The sequence below is a fragment of the Hirundo rustica genome, chromosome 3, assembly GCF_015227805.2.
Source record: "Hirundo rustica isolate bHirRus1 chromosome 3, bHirRus1.pri.v3, whole genome shotgun sequence".
Classification (NCBI taxonomy): Eukaryota; Metazoa; Chordata; class Aves; order Passeriformes; family Hirundinidae; genus Hirundo; species Hirundo rustica.
In genome coordinates this window covers 8,335,041-8,354,698 of record NC_053452.1, presented here as the reverse complement: position 1 = coordinate 8,354,698, position 19,658 = coordinate 8,335,041, and the positions used below count along the sequence as shown (strand labels likewise).

At 43.3% G+C, this 19,658-nt stretch overlaps 1 long non-coding RNA gene across 3 annotated transcripts in view; it reads right to left on the bottom strand.

The window, feature by feature from the left end:
* Positions 1-14,590, bottom strand: part of LOC120751240 (uncharacterized) — a 79,858-nt gene extending 65,268 nt beyond the window's left edge. For all 3 annotated transcript variants that reach the window (XR_009207738.1, XR_005700332.2, XR_005700331.1), the window contains exon 1: positions 13,917-14,590. This is a non-coding gene — a long non-coding RNA (uncharacterized LOC120751240). The remainder of the gene's footprint in view (positions 1-13,916) is intronic.
* Between the last annotated feature and the right edge of the window lie 5,068 nt (positions 14,591-19,658).

The window sequence follows — 19,658 nt, the reverse complement described above, 5'->3', positions numbered from 1 at the left end:
CAATTTTCAGAGCCCCATGGAGAACCAGACATGCCAATTCCCAAGATAATCCCAACAGGAACTATCTACCCCACTGCTTTACGCAGATTTGAACCCTTCTCCCCAGGAGCCACATGGGCACACTGTAAGGGCCAACAGACCAGTGGAACCTGCTTAGCTTCTTGCCAACAAAGCCAAAAGAAAAGTACAAGAGATGCTGTGATCCCTACACTGATGATGATTTCCCTTCTGATGGGATGGCCTCCAGACATACAGGTCTTCGGCCTCCATGCACTAGGGCTCATCTCAATGCAAACACTTCATAATTTATGAGGGCAGAGGTAGAAAGCAAACCTTTTCTGTTTGTGTACACAACTAACCATCAGTTTGACTTCTGGCCATTACAAAGTTTTGCTGTTTTACTGCCCTCGATCAACACAAAATAAAATGTCTACAGAGAAATTGCTATTCATAGCAAAACAGGAGTTGCCACCTAAGACTTTCTGTTGGATTAAACAGCCAGTCCATTATTTTCTTCTTCATAGCTATTCCTTGTGCATTTCAACTGCTCTGTTAGACGGCTCTTCAGGGATTAAGGAGTAATGTTTCATTTTTCACTGATCCTTAACAAAATACAGCAAAAGTATCTACAATATAACAGAAGAGGTGCTGTCATTGTTCCAAGCATATTTTAGACTAGCTGAAAAACCTTTTGGGAGCCAGAATGCTGATTCATATATAAAATGTTACATTCTCTTATCCATTAAGCCACATTTATGCAGAAATGCATTCCCTGTTTTGGACTGGGGTTTGCTCATCTGTAAAGAAAGGGACTTTATTCTCATCTGGGGGGTAAGATGAGCTAAGAATCTCATAGTATTTTTCTTCCCATTACAGTTGGCCAGGCCATTGAGTACCTCAGTTACATGACCCACAGCATTAGGTAAAGCTATACTGAGTCTCACCCACTCCCTCCCATTGTGTGGCACTAATTGCATGCCAGAACTCAAAATGGAATCACTTTCCTCCCATGGGGCTTTACAGTCTCATCTGGTTTCAGCAGCAAGGATTTCTTCATAAAATGCTGCCGCAGCAGAAGAGAGAGAACTGGGGCAGGGAATGAAAATTACCCAGTAGTTCAGATCACCATCTTCCCTCCTTGATCTGGTCAACCAGGGGGTCACACTACCTTCATTTTCACCTGCTCAAAGCCAGGCTGCAGTGCCAGCTTGTGTTACTCCTCTGTCAGAGTACTGCTGCAAAGGCATTGCTACATCAGCTGTACTTTGGGTGCACATTCAGACAGGACCGAGACCCAAAATCTATTTTAAAAGTTTCAGGTTCTTTGTCACAGTCTCTTACTAACCAGCACATTTTTGAGAATTATTTCAATAGGAAGAGCCATTCAATCGTTAGGCTGCTGGTCTTTTGAAAATCTGCTCTGAGTCACTTAGAATCTAATTATCAGTGGTATTTAAATCATCATCATTAAGGGAACCAAAGTTTTCTGTAAAGATTCATTTTTGCCTCCAGATTTGTTTCATCAAGCAAGCAGAGGATGTCAAGATCTCCACAAAAGCAGATCATGGAAAAAAAAAAAAAACAAGTCTCATACTGAGCTGCAGAACATCAGAAAACACTTAAAGATGTTAAGGCTCGAATAATTATGTAGCAAAAGTTTTTACATAATTTGTGTCACCACACTTAAATCTAAGAAAAACTTCAAGGGCCTCAAATATTTAAGATGCATTTGCCAGAGTGTTGGAACCCAGATAAAACTCACAGGAGAGGGAAGAATAAGTGGTCCAGTCACCAAACAAAGGCAAACTCCACCAGGGGAAAAAACGTCAAAGTCACATATCCAGGCTTTACTGCACGCTAAAAAATTAACAGAGCAGGACATTCTTTGCCTGTGCATTTCAAAACAAATGTGAATTTCTAGTCAGAACAACAAATGGAAAACTTTAGCATTAGCCTCACAGTGTGGTGTAGGCATTTGCATTTCACAAATGCAGGAGAAATTCCCACTAATGCAGCCTTTGCTGCAGTTCATATCCCAGGGGGCTTCTGCAGATGTCGATGCTGCTGTAATGAAAGTCAAGACGGGAGCTTTGCTGTTGGTTTCGGCAGCACCGGCTCAAGTCAATTGAACTTCTGCAGGGTTTGAGGCTGTGCATGTCCTGAACTGCCTGGGGAGATGAAAGCCAGCCAGGACCAGCACTGCCACCTCTAATTATCCTGAGCAGTACCATTCCATAGGAATCATCCACCCTTTGGCAGCAGTGCCTACAGATCCCTTCTAGCTCAACCCAGCCTGTTTTAGTGGCAAACGCTCTCTGTGCTCACCCTCTGCTTAGGAGAGAATTTCATCCTCCCTTTGGGTTTGGTATCCACTCTCACAGACCTTACGAGAACCACTAAATCATTTTCCTTGTCTGGGGCAGGCTTGGCGCCCTTCTCCCCATCAAATCCTCCTGCAAGCGACCTTTTCCACTCTTTCAACATGAAGCATAAAGGAAACAGAACATGTATAAGAATAGACCCTCAAACCAAAAGTATGTGGGTTTCATTCTGGAGAAATGACTCTGAAATTCCATGGTTCTTGTTGTGTACGTGTTGTCACCTCAAAAATGCTCTCAAGGTAAAGAACAAAATAAAAAAGACAGATCCTGCTAACAGACTCCAGCTGGTGTTACACAGGCACATTTTACTCCAAGGTCAGATTCAGCAATGATAGAAGCTGGAACAACAGCCTCTGGCTATTGCAGTTATTAAAGCTGAGGGACAAATGGCCACCTTCCTTTGGCAAGAAGAGGGGTCCTGTTTTGTTCCCCAGAACTGAGGAAAACCTGTACCTGCTGAAATCCATGCAGCACCAGAACTTCAAGGCATGTGCTCAAAATGGAAATCTTCATTCCTTTCCCACATCACCAGGGTCTGGCACAAAGCCTGAATCATTAGGGAGACTGCTCTTTAAGGAACATGGGAACAGGTTGGTAAAAGAATCCTTTTATTGCAAAAGATACTGGAACTGAACCCAGCCAGGCCACTGAACACTGCTCAGCTGCAGTTTTCTCATGGTAATACCAGAGCTCCTACTCAAAGGCAAAAACTCCTCTCTTTATTGCAGCTCTAATCAGCAGGAACATGATCGGTTCCTTTCCCAGCATGAGCTGTCTCTCCCCACATCTGCTGCTTCTCCCAGCCCCCAATGAAAGAGAGGAAAAAAAGGAAAAATAGTTTATTAAAGAAAACAAACCCAAAGCTGTGCAACTGCTGTTTTAGCCCCACTGGAGGAGCTTTTGTCTAGTTTTACAGGGCCTAACATGTGTTCGATCAAGATCAATTTCTGAGAAGATCTAGATGGAAAACAATCAGGTGTTATCAACAGTATCACTGGAGCAACATCAAAGCCTCGCCTTAGTGCATGAGCCTTGATGCACCCCAGCTGCTCCAGACAGAGCCGAAAGAAAAACTCCAGGATCTGACAGAGGTTGTGAGACACCTTGTAAAGATGGAGAAAATTAGCCAAGCAGGTGCCTGGTGTGGAATGTTTCTAGAAACTCCTGCCTCAGAACTGAGATATGTAAGAACAGTAAAAATAAGAAAAAAAATTAAACTAAACATGCATTCTGTAAAAAAATACTTTTCTTTAAAATAGCCACAAACAAGGATTCTGGAGGTGGTTTGTCCCCCAGCTGTTTGTGAGGAAGCACTCCACTAAGACCCTGGCACTAATCTCTACTGGACACTGGATTATGCCCATGACTGGAGCTGATTTAGAAGAAACACAGATCTGCTGTAATGAGGAAACTTGTACAAATTGAAACTGCTCATGAACTAGAACTTCGTGCAAGGGTCACAGGCCCTGCTAATTAGGTACAGCCACAATTAACACTGCCCTGACAGCTGTCAAGTTTTAAGGCTCAGTTTGACAGCAGGGCTGCCCCAGCCCTTCTCTCACCTCTGAACAGTCCAGGTTGCCTCACACTTTATGTCACTGTTCCACCTAGAGACAGAGGGGAACGGGCAGGGACAGTGAGGCATCCAACAGCTCTAAAGCCTCTCCAACGGCTTGGTGGCCAGATGCAGAAAAACATGCAGCTTTTATTTCACATGCCTCTTCTTGGACATGTGAAACTTTCGTGTGGAAAAGGTTAAAAATGTGGTTTGACATTCTACTGATAGCCCAGGAGATCCATCCTAAGTATGGAGGGAAACTTCCAATCCATGCTCAAGGCCCACTTAGCGATAAGACATCCTTTGGAGCTAAGCAACACATCTCACTCTGCCATGTGTCTCCCATCTGAACAGCTTAGGCTACACACCAGACTTAATCAGTTCCAGCTGGGACATTTCCTGTCTCCCCACAAGCTGTATTAACCCCTTCTTTCTTTCTTTCTACTATTCACAGGATCTTAGAATATAGATAGTTCTCCCAGGCATCCCACAAACAACATCACCTCTTCTTCCTACCACTTTGAACATTGCAGTATCACTCATGGAAGCACAGGTTTAACCCTGGCACTGTATAGAGTGGGGCAACCATAGGTATCTGATCCAAGATGGACGGGACTAGAAGGGAATCTTCCCTGCAAATCTACTACACATTTCTTCTTAAAGATGGCCTTATTTTTCTGGATTTATATTCAAGTATGGTTTTTTAATTACATGTCCCTTTTTTTTCCTATAAGATACATCTCCAGCAATAGAACTAGAGTTAGTCAGAAACTCTACCCTTCATGTTTCTAGGGCCCGGTACTCCAACATTTGCAAGACAGGCCACCAGAGAAGCAGGCATACACTCCCTGTGATAACGAGCCAAAAAACAAAGCAGGGCATAATCACCTCTCTGCTCCCAAGGCACAGTGATACAGCTGGCATCCCTGTGAAGCTGGTACAGTCAAATTGCACAGAGAATTCACAGGACAAGTATCCAAATGGAGCAGTGCATCAATATCCCAAAGTCAATATATCTTATGAGCCCATTTGGCTTCGGGACTAATATTAACAAGCTGTGCCACTCACTCTGACCTCCCTATGACCACTAGTTCCTTCCTATTCTTACTATCCACTCTTCCCAACATGTATTTGCCAGATTTCCCCCAAGCTGACAGGATATACAGAAGTGGTAATCAACTCCAGGTGAGGTGCCTCCTGCTTCCAAAAGCCTGCCTTGGCTACACTGGTATTTGTCCCAGGGTTTATGCACAAACCCCGTGACGCATTCCGACATCTCCGGCGGCTCCGCAGCCATGCCGACACGCAGAGCCTGCAGAGGACCACATTTTAAAATAAACACAACTTTGCTTACACTGTATCCTGATCTTTCACCAAGGGCTTGGGCTCTGCCCAGGAGGCAGACACACAGACTCAGCTGGGCAGAGAGATGGGCTTGTGGTTGAGGCCCTGGTCTGGGAGCTGACACAGCTGGGACTGGACCCTGCTCCCCCTGCCATCTTCCTCCATGACCTAGGACAAGTTGCTGGTTCCTCTGGGCCTCAGCTTTCTCCTCTTCAAAATGTGATGCAGATCTCTTGGTGCACTTTTCCTGTAGGGACTGACCAGGAATTTAAGTCAAAATGGGACTTCTAAATTGCATTTTAACCACAGTTTCCAACTTTTAAGCTGGCACTAATTAATGCGGATCCTCTGGCCTAGACGTTATAACTTAGATGGATGATGTTGCTGCTAGAAGGGAATCTGCCTTGGAGGACAGGACTAGGACAAATTAAATTAATGAATTAAGTGGCAAAAAACAATATCCAAGAAAAATCATTAAGTGCAATACCTTTGCACTGAAGTGGGAATACTCATTTATGTCTTATAGAAGAGGTAAGGACTGTGCAGAAGTGCTGGCTGCATGAAGAGAACCAGGCTTTTGAATAAATAAAGCAGTAACCATCATCCTGGAACACATAACCAGAAGTAAAAACTGTGAGGCAAATGAAGTGCCCACTTCATTCAGCTTTTGCAAGACCTCAGCTGAATAATTACGCCCTGATTTGGACCATTTAGAGAAATTCCAGAGAAGAGTCATGGGAATGGTCTGAAGTTCAAAAATCATGAGCTGCCAAAAAAGACTGAGAAACTGGGGTTGCTTTAAGAGAAGAGAAATGAACTGCTGAAAAAAGGGGAAAGAATTAATCCATGGTGGTCAGAACAAATAGAAATATGATTAAGTTACACATATTCAGGAAAACATTGGGAGTAAAGGAGTAGTGAAGCAAAAGAATGTTTTTCTTGGACAGAACATGCACCATTAGGAGAATTAAGGACAGGTTAAATGAAAAACTGTAAGGAGTGACATAGTTGGGTTTGATCCTGCTCACAGTCAGAGGATGCCCTAGAAGAACTGCAGAAGAACTCCCTCTCAACTGCATTTTTTTATTATTCATCCATTTCTGAAGAGATTGGTCACCAATGGAATCCACACCATGGATAAAATGGATGCACCTGAAACTTCTCAGGGTTTAAGTTCTCCTCAAGTCTGGTTCCAGACCCTCAGTTTTGAGGAAGAGTTTCACCACAGCATGTTCAAGACGGATGTTTGATTGTTACATTACACCTTCCAGCCAGTTATTTTTAAATGTTTGAAAAAAGAGATTTTGCCTTTCAAGCACCCTTTGTCAGCAAGCTGTATGTAATACAAGATGATTTGAGGTATCCATCATATCCACAGATGTGCCCAGAACTATTTTTTTTTTAAGGTCACTTTTAATGTTTTTCCTTAGTGACCTCATGGTAAAAGAAACCTGCAGAAATTTGGTTTCATTCAGAATGGGCTGATGAATCCACAGAAGGAGACACTGATTAGTGATTTTCTAACACCTTTAACAGAAATTTTCCAGAAAAATCAACATTTTGGGTTTTTTTCAGAAAAATCAAAGTCCTGGAACACAGAAGCCAGGCAATTTCATTGTGTTACCAACATTGAAAGACTGCAACTCAAAAATCAAAAGACTCCATATAGCTGGATCCAAGGAGGCAAATCTGAACAATGAGCTTGAAATTTTTTACACGAATAGTCATTGATCTGAATATACAAAAATTCTTGCTAGGTTTTAATACTTAGTAAGTCTCCCAGGTGTGAATTTTGAAAGATAAATACATAAATAACCTGTTACTAAATGAGTGAAAGAAGGGCATCATCTCCATAGTTTTAAGCCAGGGAAGTATTTTTCAAGCAACAATCCAAACAACTGCTCTCATTCAGCAAGTGGGGGGAAATGGGCACAAATGTCATTAATTGTGCCCTGCTAAGCTGCAAGTCCAGTGCTATGGAATAAAACCTTTCAAGGCAGGTATGTTATGGAAGCAGAGAGGAGATGGTTGCCTCTGCAAACACTTGAGGCAGGGGTATTTATAGAGAGACAAACCACTCCCCCACGCCTGGGTTAACATAACTGCAGACAATCACTCTACAGCCTGGAGAAAAGCTGAGTTGGGGGGCTGCAAATCTGGTTATTGCTCATATGGAATTTATATTCTTCCCATCAATGATCTGGTTACTCCTCTACCCACTCTGACCTTTAGACACTCTTGCACATTTTAGCAATCTATTGGAGAAATTGCTAGATTGTGCCAGAAGAGCAAGTGATCTTTGAGCAAGTGCGGAGAACGTGTCTGCCTGCACAAGGTACTTGGAGCAGCACAGTAAACCCCATGAAGAACCAGCAGGAAAGGGAGCATGTGTGGAATGTTCCCTCTTCCACCAGGAGTTTTGCACACAGATACTGAGAAATGAACTCTCACAATTAACAGGCACGTTCTCATTGCTGAACAACCACTGCTCTCTCATTGTAACACTCCTAGCTTCCTCCTCTGCTCTAGCCTCAATTTTTAGACTCCCCAAACAGGAGGAGAAACCTTTCCTTCCTACCCCCTGCAAGGCCCAGCAACAGCAGGGAAAGCAATTCCTGCACTGTTGCTGTTAAACCCAGACTGCAGCAGAGTCACCTCACTGCACAAGCTCTTCCTCAGCATCTTAACCAGTTTCCACATCAGTTCAGTGAGAGAGCACTTTGTTTGTACCGAAATAGAATCAAGAAGACGATTTGACTACATTATTAATGCCACTGCGAAAATTCCACAAGGAATCCAGAATAAAACTGAATCACATACTGATGCATCTTGACAGCTGCAGCTGTATTAAGTGAGAGCAGTCATATTTGTAAAGCACCAACAAGATGACTTCTAGAGAAACAGCCCTTTGAAATTCCAGTAGAGTATAAAGTACACACCTGGGAAGCAAGCAGAAGATCAGAAACACAATGAAAACAGCATAGTTCCCAGCATAAACTAAGGAAAAAAAGTAGCAAGCACCCCTTTCTTGGGGCATCATAAATGAACACTCTCCACTCTGCTGCTTTCTTTTCACATTTGAAAGAAAAAAAACACTTTAAAGTTGCAAACCAACCGTCCAGCTAAAGAGGGGGCTGGGGTGCAAAGAATTGTATCAGGACTTCTCTCAATACAGAAGTTCAGGCAAGCTTAAGCACTTGGGGATCATTTTTATTTTATGTGCTTTTTCATTGCCTTGATCTTCAGTTCCCTGGAAGGTGAAGAGAGCAGCAGCTATTTCTGGTTCTAACTATATTACTTAGTTCTCAGAAAAAGAGGAAAACTTTTGGGAAAGGTCACCACGAGGCTGCATCTGCTCAACCCTAAAATGCCTCTAGCCAATTTTATGGGTTATACACTAATATTTACTGGGTTTTCAATCAAAAACAAATATTTACTATTCTAATCACAGCAGTACTTGGCAAACATGCTAGTCTCCAAATACAGAGCATCTTCCTAAGGAAATACATCATCATCCACTGAAGTTAAGGAGGGCAAAAGAAAAGGCCTCTCCTTCAAAGACAGGCTGAGAGAGTTGGAGTTGCTCAGTCTGGAGAGACCTTAGAAACCATCCAGTGCTTAAAGGGACTACAAGAGAGCTGGAGAGGGACTTTGGACAAGGGCATGGAGCAACAGGAAGAGGGGAACTGCTTCAAAATGAGAAAGGAAAGGTTTAGATTAGATATTAGGAAGAAATGGTTCATCATTAGGTGCTGAGGCCCCGGCACAGGCTGCCCAGAAAAGCTGTTGCTGCCGCCTCCCTGGAAGTGTTCAAGGCCAGGCTGGACAAGGCTTGGAGCAACCTGGTCCAGTGGGAGATATCCCTGCCCAAGGCAGGAGGGTTGGAACTGGATGATCTTTGAGGCCTCTTCCCGTCCAAACCATTCTGTGACTTTTTGAATAAGGGATGATTTTTATAATTTCGTTTCCATCCCTGAATGTCAACCAACTCAAACAGAATAGGATCTGTTTAGTGCACGCTGAAATGCAACCTTGACCGCATGTCATGGACTGATGGAAAGTTTTGCTTTCTCTGTTCTCTATGGCTGAGGGTGCAGAGCACATAGTAGAAGCTTCCAAGGCATCAATATATTAGAGAGGAAACCCCCACATGCTTTAGTAACCCACAGCTACAAAACTTCAGTCAAAATGGCAAGTGCTGTGATCCTTAATTGACCACGGCAGATTTGGAAAGCTGGAGAAAGCGCTACAACAGTCAGGCTGAACCAAAAAAGTTCAGCAGTCATTTTTGTTCTAGCTAATATTTCAATACAGAGGAAAAACTTGAGAGCTGCTCCATTTACAACATCTAACGAGCTTTGGTTTTGGACAACTAAACTATTGATTTCTGCTCTGGAATACTTCATAATAACATCTTTAAATATTCAATAAACAGTAAGGTTTAATTTAAAACTATGAGTTCTACATGAGTAATGGTGCACAAAATGTAAGGTTATAAAGAATTAACTGCCTATGCATAGTCATAGTCGGGCAGAAGGTGAAAAAGTAAATGAAGAATGTTCAACAACACAGACAGGTCTCCGATCATCTTACTCCTTATATTTTGGGACACAACGATGTCCTCAGGCTTCAAAAGCTTCAATTAAATCCTTTACAAGAGTGACCTGGGCTCCCCAAATAAGTCTGAGACAACCCTGAGTTAAGGCATGTATCAACCTCATCAATACATTTTCCATTTTGTGTGCCCACAGCACACTATCCATCAACAGTAATGGAATTGCTCATTAGAGGTTTGAGGTTAGACAGTCTTAGATTTCTTCTCTCCTCCATCTCACCATAGAAATCCCAAAAAACCTGAGCAGAGTGAAGGGGAAGGAGTTGCTCGCTTTGAATCATTTGTTACCATAAACCTGATGACTTGGATTCCAGTTTGGGACAAGTGTGTCATGGGACCTGTTGAAAAAAGGTCTGTTTCAAATAGACACACACCCATCTGGATGGTCCTTCTGGTTTTGTCTTCATTTAAAGTTTGGTTTGGCTCTCCTGGCGCTTGTTGCTTCACTTTTCAAAAAAAGCTGCCAAATGTGGACAGTGGGTGTGTCTTGTTGACATCTTGCGGTCTGCACAATATGTCCATTTTGCTGATTGTCAGGGCAATATGATTAAGACCTTAAAATCAAGGGAGATTTTAGCCTGTGACATGTGTTGAACAGCAGCAGCGTTTGTTGAACAGCAGCAATTAAGCCTCATTTCAACGGTCAAGGATGACCACCTCCATCACTCTTCCTCAACCACCTTCCCTCAGTCCCCAGCTGTATCATTTGTCTGGGTCCTCCTTCACCCACCAGGATTAGGCACAGCTCCAGCCAGAGCCATACCAGCAACCAGACTGAGCTAAACCAAGGTCCTTCCAGCCCAGTACCCTGTGTCCAGCCACGGCCAGGAAACAGCTGTTCAGGAACAGAAACAAGGCAAGAGAATTATGCTCCTTGTGGTACAGTCTCCAAGTAATCAGCAGTTTAGGAAAATATTTCCTGATTTCCAGAAGTAGACTGTTCCCACAAGATATGTGCATCCAAGGCTTGGTCTTTCCTCCCAGCCAACTGGCAGAGGTTGGATCTTCAATCTGTCAACCCCGAAACACTGCAGAATAGGCCAAATTCTTTGCCAATAAAAAATCAGTGACATTTCACCAGCGTGAAAGATATTAACACTATATGTGTTCTTATGAGTCCTGTCTGAAAATGAAAGCATCCTAGGGCCCAGTTCTCATGTAGACAGAGGATCTTTAAATCATAATAGCAATAAGGAAAAGATTAGAAGCAATCCTGAATTTTATTTGGCTGCCCCTAAGGAGCCTTAGCCCAAGTTTGAGAGAGGTTTTGTTATGAATTTAAAAGCTAATAGATAACCCCCAAACATTAATCTCCTTTTAAACACCACACTTTGGACACAGTACTAAGAAAACCAAGGTTCAGATGTGAATATATGAAAGAAATTAAATTAAAGTGTTGCAACTAAGTATCCACATGGCTAAAGTGATTTACAGCAGCCATGAATACAGCCAAGCACTGATAGGAAGAGTAGCACACATAGTAAAATGATATGGTGTGGTATAATATTTATTAATATTTTCAAGAATTATTTTAGTATAAATTACTTCAATGACTTGGAAAATCCCTGCCAAAACAGTGTAATGTATAGCACACACCACACAGAGAGAAAGGGACCAAGGTATGGGTTACTCGTATTAAAATCACAGAATAACTTAAGTAAGAAGGGACCTCTGGAAGTCATCTACTCCAACCTCCGGTTCAAAGCAGGTGTAATTAGACCAGGCGGCTCAGGGATATGTCTAGTTGAGTCTTGAACATTTCCAAGGCCAGAAATTCCACAGAATCTAAGTCATGATGTTAGAAAAATAATTTCATTTAAGTTGCAACTGTCAAACACCATTATTCCTCCATTACAGCATGCACGTTACATTTGCTACTTCCCACCATTTCTGTTTCTTATTGCTGTTCTGCTGAGACTCCAGAAAATTCTTTGGAGAGGCCTCCCTCAGCTTCTGGAGCTGATATGACAGGGAAAAGGATAGGTTCCTACCTCAGCATTTGTCACTTGAGCCAAAACACTAGTCAGAAAAAAGCATAAATAGAGACAGTATGTGTATATACATTTCTAGGGAAGGATTCAGAACTTCCTAATAGATTGCAGGTTTTGGGCACTATCGCTCTGGAGAGGCACAGGAAGAGGCAGGCAACAGCTACAAGACAGCCTGAAACTGCCCTCCAGCCCACCCACAGCCTGGCTCACACCCCACACCAGGAGCTCCCCAGACCTCTACTGAGATGTTGGTGGTGGACAAACCTTCGTCTTCAAGCAGATTCAGTGATCTGCAGGCAGAAATGATCTCCTGCTCCAATCAGAGATTTGTGAGACTCCCTCTTAACAGACCACAACATCACTGCGATAAAAGCAAAATCAAAAAAAACAAAGTCCATCAAGAAGTCTGAAGTTCAGGAGTGGCCAGGAAAAGTCACAAAGTGATACACTGAACAATAAACCAGCTTTGGGACCCACATACACACAGCTCAGTGTCCCTGCTTATCCACAAAGGAACAGATTGACTTTGAACAGTTCTGGGTTGAATGAATGATTTCTATCTCCCTGTTCAGCCCAAACCATAATCTGTTTCAAAAGGAGGGATTAATTGCATCAGGCATCACTCAGAGCAGGCAAACCATCCCTAGAATTTCCATTGTCCTACACATTTGACTGCTCAACATAATTCCAAACAATCCTTGGACTGTATTCCCCATCACACTCTCCATTGGTTGGAAGAGATGACTAAATGTCAGTGGACAACAGCAATTAATGGAACAAAGAGAAGGATGATCCTGAAACTTTAAAATGCCTCTCCCATTTCCTCAAACTCCCACCCCTCACCCTTATAATGAAGTATGTATGGGTATCTATGAAGCAGAAACCAAAAATTAATTTAGCAACATATTACAGAGTTGCAACAAAAATCAGGTGGAAAAAACACATCCTCGGCTCAGTATGCTAAAGGCTGGGAAGGATTCCAGTACTTTCCCAAGCACAGAGACAGGGAAGGCAACTCAGTTCATCAGTGCTACAGCCACCACCATCACAAATTTGATTATGCAAATTTCTCCAGTTTCTTATTTCAGTCAAGTTTCCTAACGTGTGGCCCAAAGTCTTGCTCAGCTCACAGATTTCACAGAATATCATGAGCTGGAAGAGACTCCCAAGGATACTTGAGTCCAACTCTTAAGTGAATGGCTTATACAGGGATCAAACAAAGATTGAACCCACAGTGATCAGAGAGAAGGGATTTTGCAAGGCAAAAAAGAGAGGTTTTGTGGAATAACAAACTGTTTGCCATCATTTTGCATATGGTGATGACAAGCCACAGTTAATGCTCCAGGAATAAAGTCTACCTTAACTAACCTGGGTAACTAAAGAAAAATGGAGTTTTACATCCTAGAACAAAGGATTTCAAGCCTTTCCTTCTGGTCACTAACAACAGCATGTACCAACATCTGCCTTAATTCTTCAAAGTGCAACAGGAATGAAGGTCAAGTGTTTGACACTTGCAAACTCATCTGGACCAATAAATGTCTGCAGATTTTGGTGAACCTGCTTAAAAAACATGTCTAAGTGATGTCACCCTTTCCCTGAACCTGCAATATCCCAGGATTTACAACATCCTCCTTGTACTGGAATCAAAGCACCACTGCTTGTTCTGATAAAAGCTTTAACTTCACAGACATTACCCCAACAACATGCCGTCAGTTTAACAAAAGGCTCAAATATCAGACTGCATCACAAAACTCAGCCTCATGTTTCCTTCCTGCTCAGCTGCAGGGAGCATTCACTGGTGAGCCACAGGCAGAGGGCACACAGAGCCACTGAGAGCAGGCTGGCAGGTTCACTACAGCTTTGCAGGGGTTATTTATGATTATTTATGCACCTGCATGTATACACGTACATAAAATAAAGCCATCCAGAGCCCATCATCCCTGCCAAGGGTACTGCAGGCTGTGATATCATCCCAAACAAGTCTTGGGGCTCCAAGAGGCAACCCAGGCCCCCCAAAACTCACTCACCATTCTGAATTACCTATTAATGCTGCATCACTTCCAGGAGCTGAAGCAGATCTCATCTGAGAGCCATTTGTAGACAGGTAACAGCAAATGAGATAATCAAGGCCCCAGACTTTCAAAGGAGCATCTTCTTGAGGAAAAAGTAACCTCTGATCTCTCACTCTGCCCAACTCAGCAGGTTTGGTTTCTCTCCTTTGTCTCCAGCTGCACCAGGCACAGCATGCCAGGCCTTATTCCTCTGAAGACTCACTGGACAAGCAGGGCTGTAGCTACATTGCCAAGTCTTTCATTCTTACTCCTTGCTCTCAGTAGTCTGCCCTTTCCCAAAGGGAAAAATATCAGGAAACATCATGCAGAGCAGCTGAACTCCACTCCTCACTGCTTCCCCACACTCCTTCCTCTTCCTTGGGAGGCACCTTCACAACAGCAGCTTTCATCCAGGCAGTATTCCTCAGTTTAACATCATCACCCTATAAAAAGGTCTCTACCTCAAGCTCAGAAGTGCTTCAGCTCTCTCATAGAGCAGTATATTCCCAATTCAGCCTTTTCTCAGCTTACAGCTCTCCATAAAAGCAGCATCAGCACACTACTTACACACCAGCCTTTCCCTACAAGCCCAGCTCCTTCCTTGTTACCAAACCAAGTGCAGGTGTGGCCAACTGAGCAGGGCTGGCCACCCTTAGAAGGTGCAAACACCTCCCAAGTCCTACCAGTGACTAGAGGGGATTTGCTTTCAGATCGCTCTAATAAAGCTCCAGTAAGGAGAAGGGGGAAAAAAAGTGTATTTGGGTGTGTTTTAGGCAGCCTTCTGATTCACAGGAATCAAAGTTCTTTTTAGAATGTTCTTTATTTGAATTTGAAAAGCTTCTTTATTTGAGAGCAGCAAGGAATCAAGAACAAACATAAACAGCTGAGGGAAAATTAGGCAGTGACGATCAAGGTGTTTTTAATTAAGTGGGACTGGGCTGAAGTAGGCTGTTTTTAGCACTTAATAAAGGATTATCTTCCTCCCCTTGCAATGTGAGCTGTTAATATGGCATTTGCAGACAAGATGGAGAAATCATGTGTTCCCTGTTTACTGTACTAAGAAGTTTGATGGGTGGCACTGGAGCAGGTTAATCCATGTGCCCCAGACCTGGGCTGCTAGTGCTGCTCATCAGCCTTCTCATGGGCAGGGCTGTACCCTCAGGGCCCCAGGCAGGGACAGTAAGGAATTGTTGAAGCCATTCTGCCTCTTTCTTAGGAGGTTTGGTCACACCGAAAAGGTGTGGAAAAGGTGTGGAAAAGGTTTTGTCACTCACAGAGTCCTTGCTCAGTTGAGAGGAGTGGCACAGTCATCCCTCTCTTCCCAGCTGTCAGATGCAAACTCCAAACCTGCACCTCCTATCCTACTCAACAATGGCATGATAAATGAAGGGAATGGCTTGTGATTTTAAAGAATTAATTTCTACTGGAAGGTAAAACAGGGAGGTAGAAATGTTTAATTAAGGTGCTCCAAACCAAGCTTAACTGAAGCTGATAGAAGTCTCTTCATTGACTTCACTTGGCAAAATCAGGTGCATTCTTAGACAAACTCCTTGTTCTCCTTTCAGATCCATTGGCAGCTTTACAGCATTAGAATCATGTGTGTGGTAATATCTTTACCTGTACAAGATCAATTCATGCTGCCATTAAGGAAATGGAAATTATGAAAGGTGACAGAAGAAATCAGACTTTCTGCACATTCCATAACACAAATCCTCTCTATAGCATTCTGTCCTCTTTTGGGGTGAGAAGAGGCTTTTTCCTATAGATGCTTTTTCCTAAAAAGTGGCTCAGACTGGCTGATCAGTGACTAAAGCAGGACAAAATCCATGATCATCTGCATGACTTTTCATTAAGCCCAAGCTTTCAGGGGTCATGGCAACACAAACGCTACCAGTGAAAACCATCGTCCTAAACCCAAGAAAGGGAAAGGAAAACATTTAAGGTTTTCAGTTTGCACAAACAACCTTCCGTCATCCTGGCAACTTCCTTCCACCTGGACCATCCTGTCTTCATGCTTCAGAAAATACAGAATGAGGGAGGACAGGAAATATCAAGAGTTCACAAATGAATTTTTGAAAGTTCTTTGGATCAGAATGGAAATAATTTTCCTTCCCGCTCTTTTTTTCCTCCTCTGCCACCACATGCTACAGTATTTTCCATCTCATTGCGCTTTGTATTTGACCTCTTGGTGAAAGTCAGGAAACATCATCCACCTAATTGTGAGCACCTGCACAGCTGCAGGTGTGAGGGGAAACACCTCATTGAGGGGGTCAGGGAACTCTCTGCTGATTTACAATATTAACACCCGTCATATCCAGAAAAAGCAGCCTGTGTTCATTGTTAATGCAGTGGCAGAGGGACATGTCAGAAATGCCACTCATGGTAGTAAAGGTGGCTATGGCTGCTTCATTTTCGAGAAAGGAGGTAATCCTTAGTTTCAGGACTGTCTGGTCTGCATTTTCAGCAAACTTTGTTCTCTCTTTTGAAATCCTCCCCTTTTCTGCCTTGACCTAGACTGAGGGGAGCACACACACACACGTTCACTCTCAGTGCATGGGACACGCTGCACTGCCTTCAGCAGGACTGACCACGCACACCATGCGCTGCCTATAGTACATTTGCAGGGCTTTTTCTGTTTAACTTTCAAACTGGACTCATATGAGACTCTCCCCAGCCAGACACCTCATTAAAGCTGACAGATTTACAATCCCCAGCTTGCAGTTTCTGGACTGTGGGTGGCCTTGGCCTTGGCCAACTTGCGAAATTTTGCATGCCACCATTTTCCAGTTGTAGAGTAGAAGAAGAATCCTCCTTACCTCCCATACACAGCCTTGCTGCTCAGAGTAAAGCGCTAATATTTCAAAGTGGACCTGCCTGTTATGACATGCCCCTCCACTGATTGTAACAATGGAACCCCAACCACAGCTGGGGCTCCTAATAAAAATAAATTAGTGCTGCTTTGTAAAAACAAATAAATAACACTAATAACTTCAGGAGAATTCTGTCAACACAGATGATGGGCAGGGCTGTCAGAGTATTTATTTACTACATTTCCAGAACTTTGCTGTTGACCTTTTACCTTCTCGAAACAGCCATGCTACAGACACCTCCCTGAAGAACAGTCTCTGTCTCCCCACACAAACAGCTGAGAACCCTCTGGAGAGCTGCTAGTGAGATATATGCACTGTCTGTCAGTGGTGAAGGAGTCAATTCAACCCCAAGATTCAAACAAATGCGCTTTAAGAGCATCTAATGTTTATATTGGCTTTGTGTCTGCAACGCTATTTTGAGAATGGTCTGCCTAAGGCATTTTTCTCATTTCCAGACTGAAAGGTACTTTAATGGGGCCATGCCTGCAATGGTTTAGTTCCTGTGTTGGGCTCCTTGCCGAGGCTTCCACCTGCCTGTTTAATGGCAGAGCTTTTCAACTGCTCTACACGGGGTGATAGCTGGACTTTAAGGACTCTGCAGCGATGCTGCAGCCTGGGGTCTGCAGCCTGGTGTCGTGTGCTGCACCCTCCTTACGTCCCCAGGCTGAGAGCAGTGAGAGCAAGGCAGAGCAGGGACGGAGTAAGAAAAAGCAATATTTACACAGTAAACTTTCCAAGCATTCAGGAGAGAATGGCTTGCAGATGTATATGTTTAAATGACATTTACACTCCCATTGTTTCCTTTAACTTGGTGCTCATCTTACTGCAGGCTTCTTAGGATGAAAAAAACAATACTGCTGAGAGCTGTGTTCCTGGTGAGAAATAACACCCTTCCCCTTCCCTCTCAGATGTACTAAGAAAAAAACCATCAACATTGTAGAATGGTGTGTTTAGTGGGGAGGGATCCTTTAGACACATGAGCTTAAGTCAGTTGGGTTCTCTTCAGCCAGAATAGCAAGCAGAAGACTTCAGGTACCTGCTACAGGGGTTCAAAGCAGAGCTGGCACAACATTTTAATCACCCACTCCAAGGCTCCAGAGGGAAGGACAAAAGTAAGGAAATCTCAACATGGTGTAATATTCAGGCCCGTTTTCCACTCGGCCAAGGCGTACAGCTGAACCAAATATTCTATTCTTTTTTTTATAAACTGGGAGTCAAAGATTTCTACACTCTTTCCTTCTTCAGTAATCTTGGTCACACCTAATGCCCTAGGCTAGTAGACAGGAGACAAAATAAAAGCAATTAACTTCTTCAGTTGTTGACTGCTTATTTTTTTTAATACCTCTGTGGATATGGGACATTGCAGTTAAGGTAAGTCACATCACCCCGACAGTGGGCCAAGCACCAGGAATCAGCACTGCAGGCAGCAATAGCTTATTACTGGAAGCCAGTGTTGGAGTTGTTTTCTTCCACATGTGCAGCCAGGAGGGCAAGGGGAAACGCCACCAGACACTTCCAGTTTCCTCTGTGTTAGTGCTTTCGTTCTACACAAATAACTCATATGTGAGGGCTGACAATCAGCAAGTGAAAATCAACACTTCAGCAAAGGTCACTAGGAAAACATAATGCTACCTTTTCCATAAATAATTAGGATGTTGTACAGTCACTCAAAGTGCAGTCTATTACTCACCCAAGCCAAGGACTACAGAGACTTTTGCAGGCTTTGCAACACCCTTGCCATTTGTTAACATCTCCACAGTAAAATTCTATTTAATTTACCCAGCAGTCTCTTCCCAGATGCAATGATACTTTGGCACCCCACTCTGCAACATCTCTATTTTTGATTTTCTGTCTTGGAAATTGGTTTTGTGGTTGAACCACATATTTTTTTCACTTCCTATGATTGACATATGATCTGAGCTTGGCTAGAGGAAAAGGGACATTCTGCATACCACATCATCAAGAGAAAACCAGCCCTGGACAAGGAATTTGTATGGACTTGGTCTGACTGGTAAAGAAGGTCAGAATGAAAACATATGACATGTAGAGAAACAGCCCTATGAGATTAACGTGAAGGCAGGAGGAGAAATCAGATGTCTGTTGCAATGCAGTCCTCCATCTGGGGTACTTTGCACTCCTTGGGGCTTTGCTGAACTGACAATCTGCACACCAACCCCATCTGAAACACCTTGACACCCCAGAGTGCTGCCCTGCCAACGGAAGGTGACAAGTCACAGCCCACAGTCCTGCTCAGGCTCCAGCTGAAGAGTGTGAAATAAGGGCCGAGGTGCCTCCTCCCATGGTGACACGTGGGATCTGTCTGTCCTGAGATGGAGGGTGAATGATTCTGCTGATATTTTTAGTAATACAGCTTCTTATGCAGTCTGCTCCTCTTGCTGCCACATTGAAATCATCGCAGAATTACATCACAGGCGTCCAGAAGTACTGATTAGGTACAAGATGGTGCGTGATTACAAACCAAAATATGACCAGGATCTGTAAAATCATTCCTTTCACAGCTGAGGAAGCTGTGACCACATGGATCTGAATTACACAGTGCCAGTGAGGGAAGAACTGTGCCCTCTGAACCCAGCAGACCTAACCAGGACTCTTAAGGATTGCTTTTAGTACATGTTTTTTTCATATTCCTTTGCAAAATAGTGAGTACCTGGTACAGAGAAAGCAGTAATAGCATGCTAGGAATCAAGTGAAATCATTCCTGTGAAGAATTTTCATAGGTATGTATTCAATAAGCATCAGGAGTGAAAGGTCACACTGGATTCATGACAGATCAATACTTCTGCACACGTGTGAACTGCTGAAAGTACAGTGCACAACCCAACAGTGT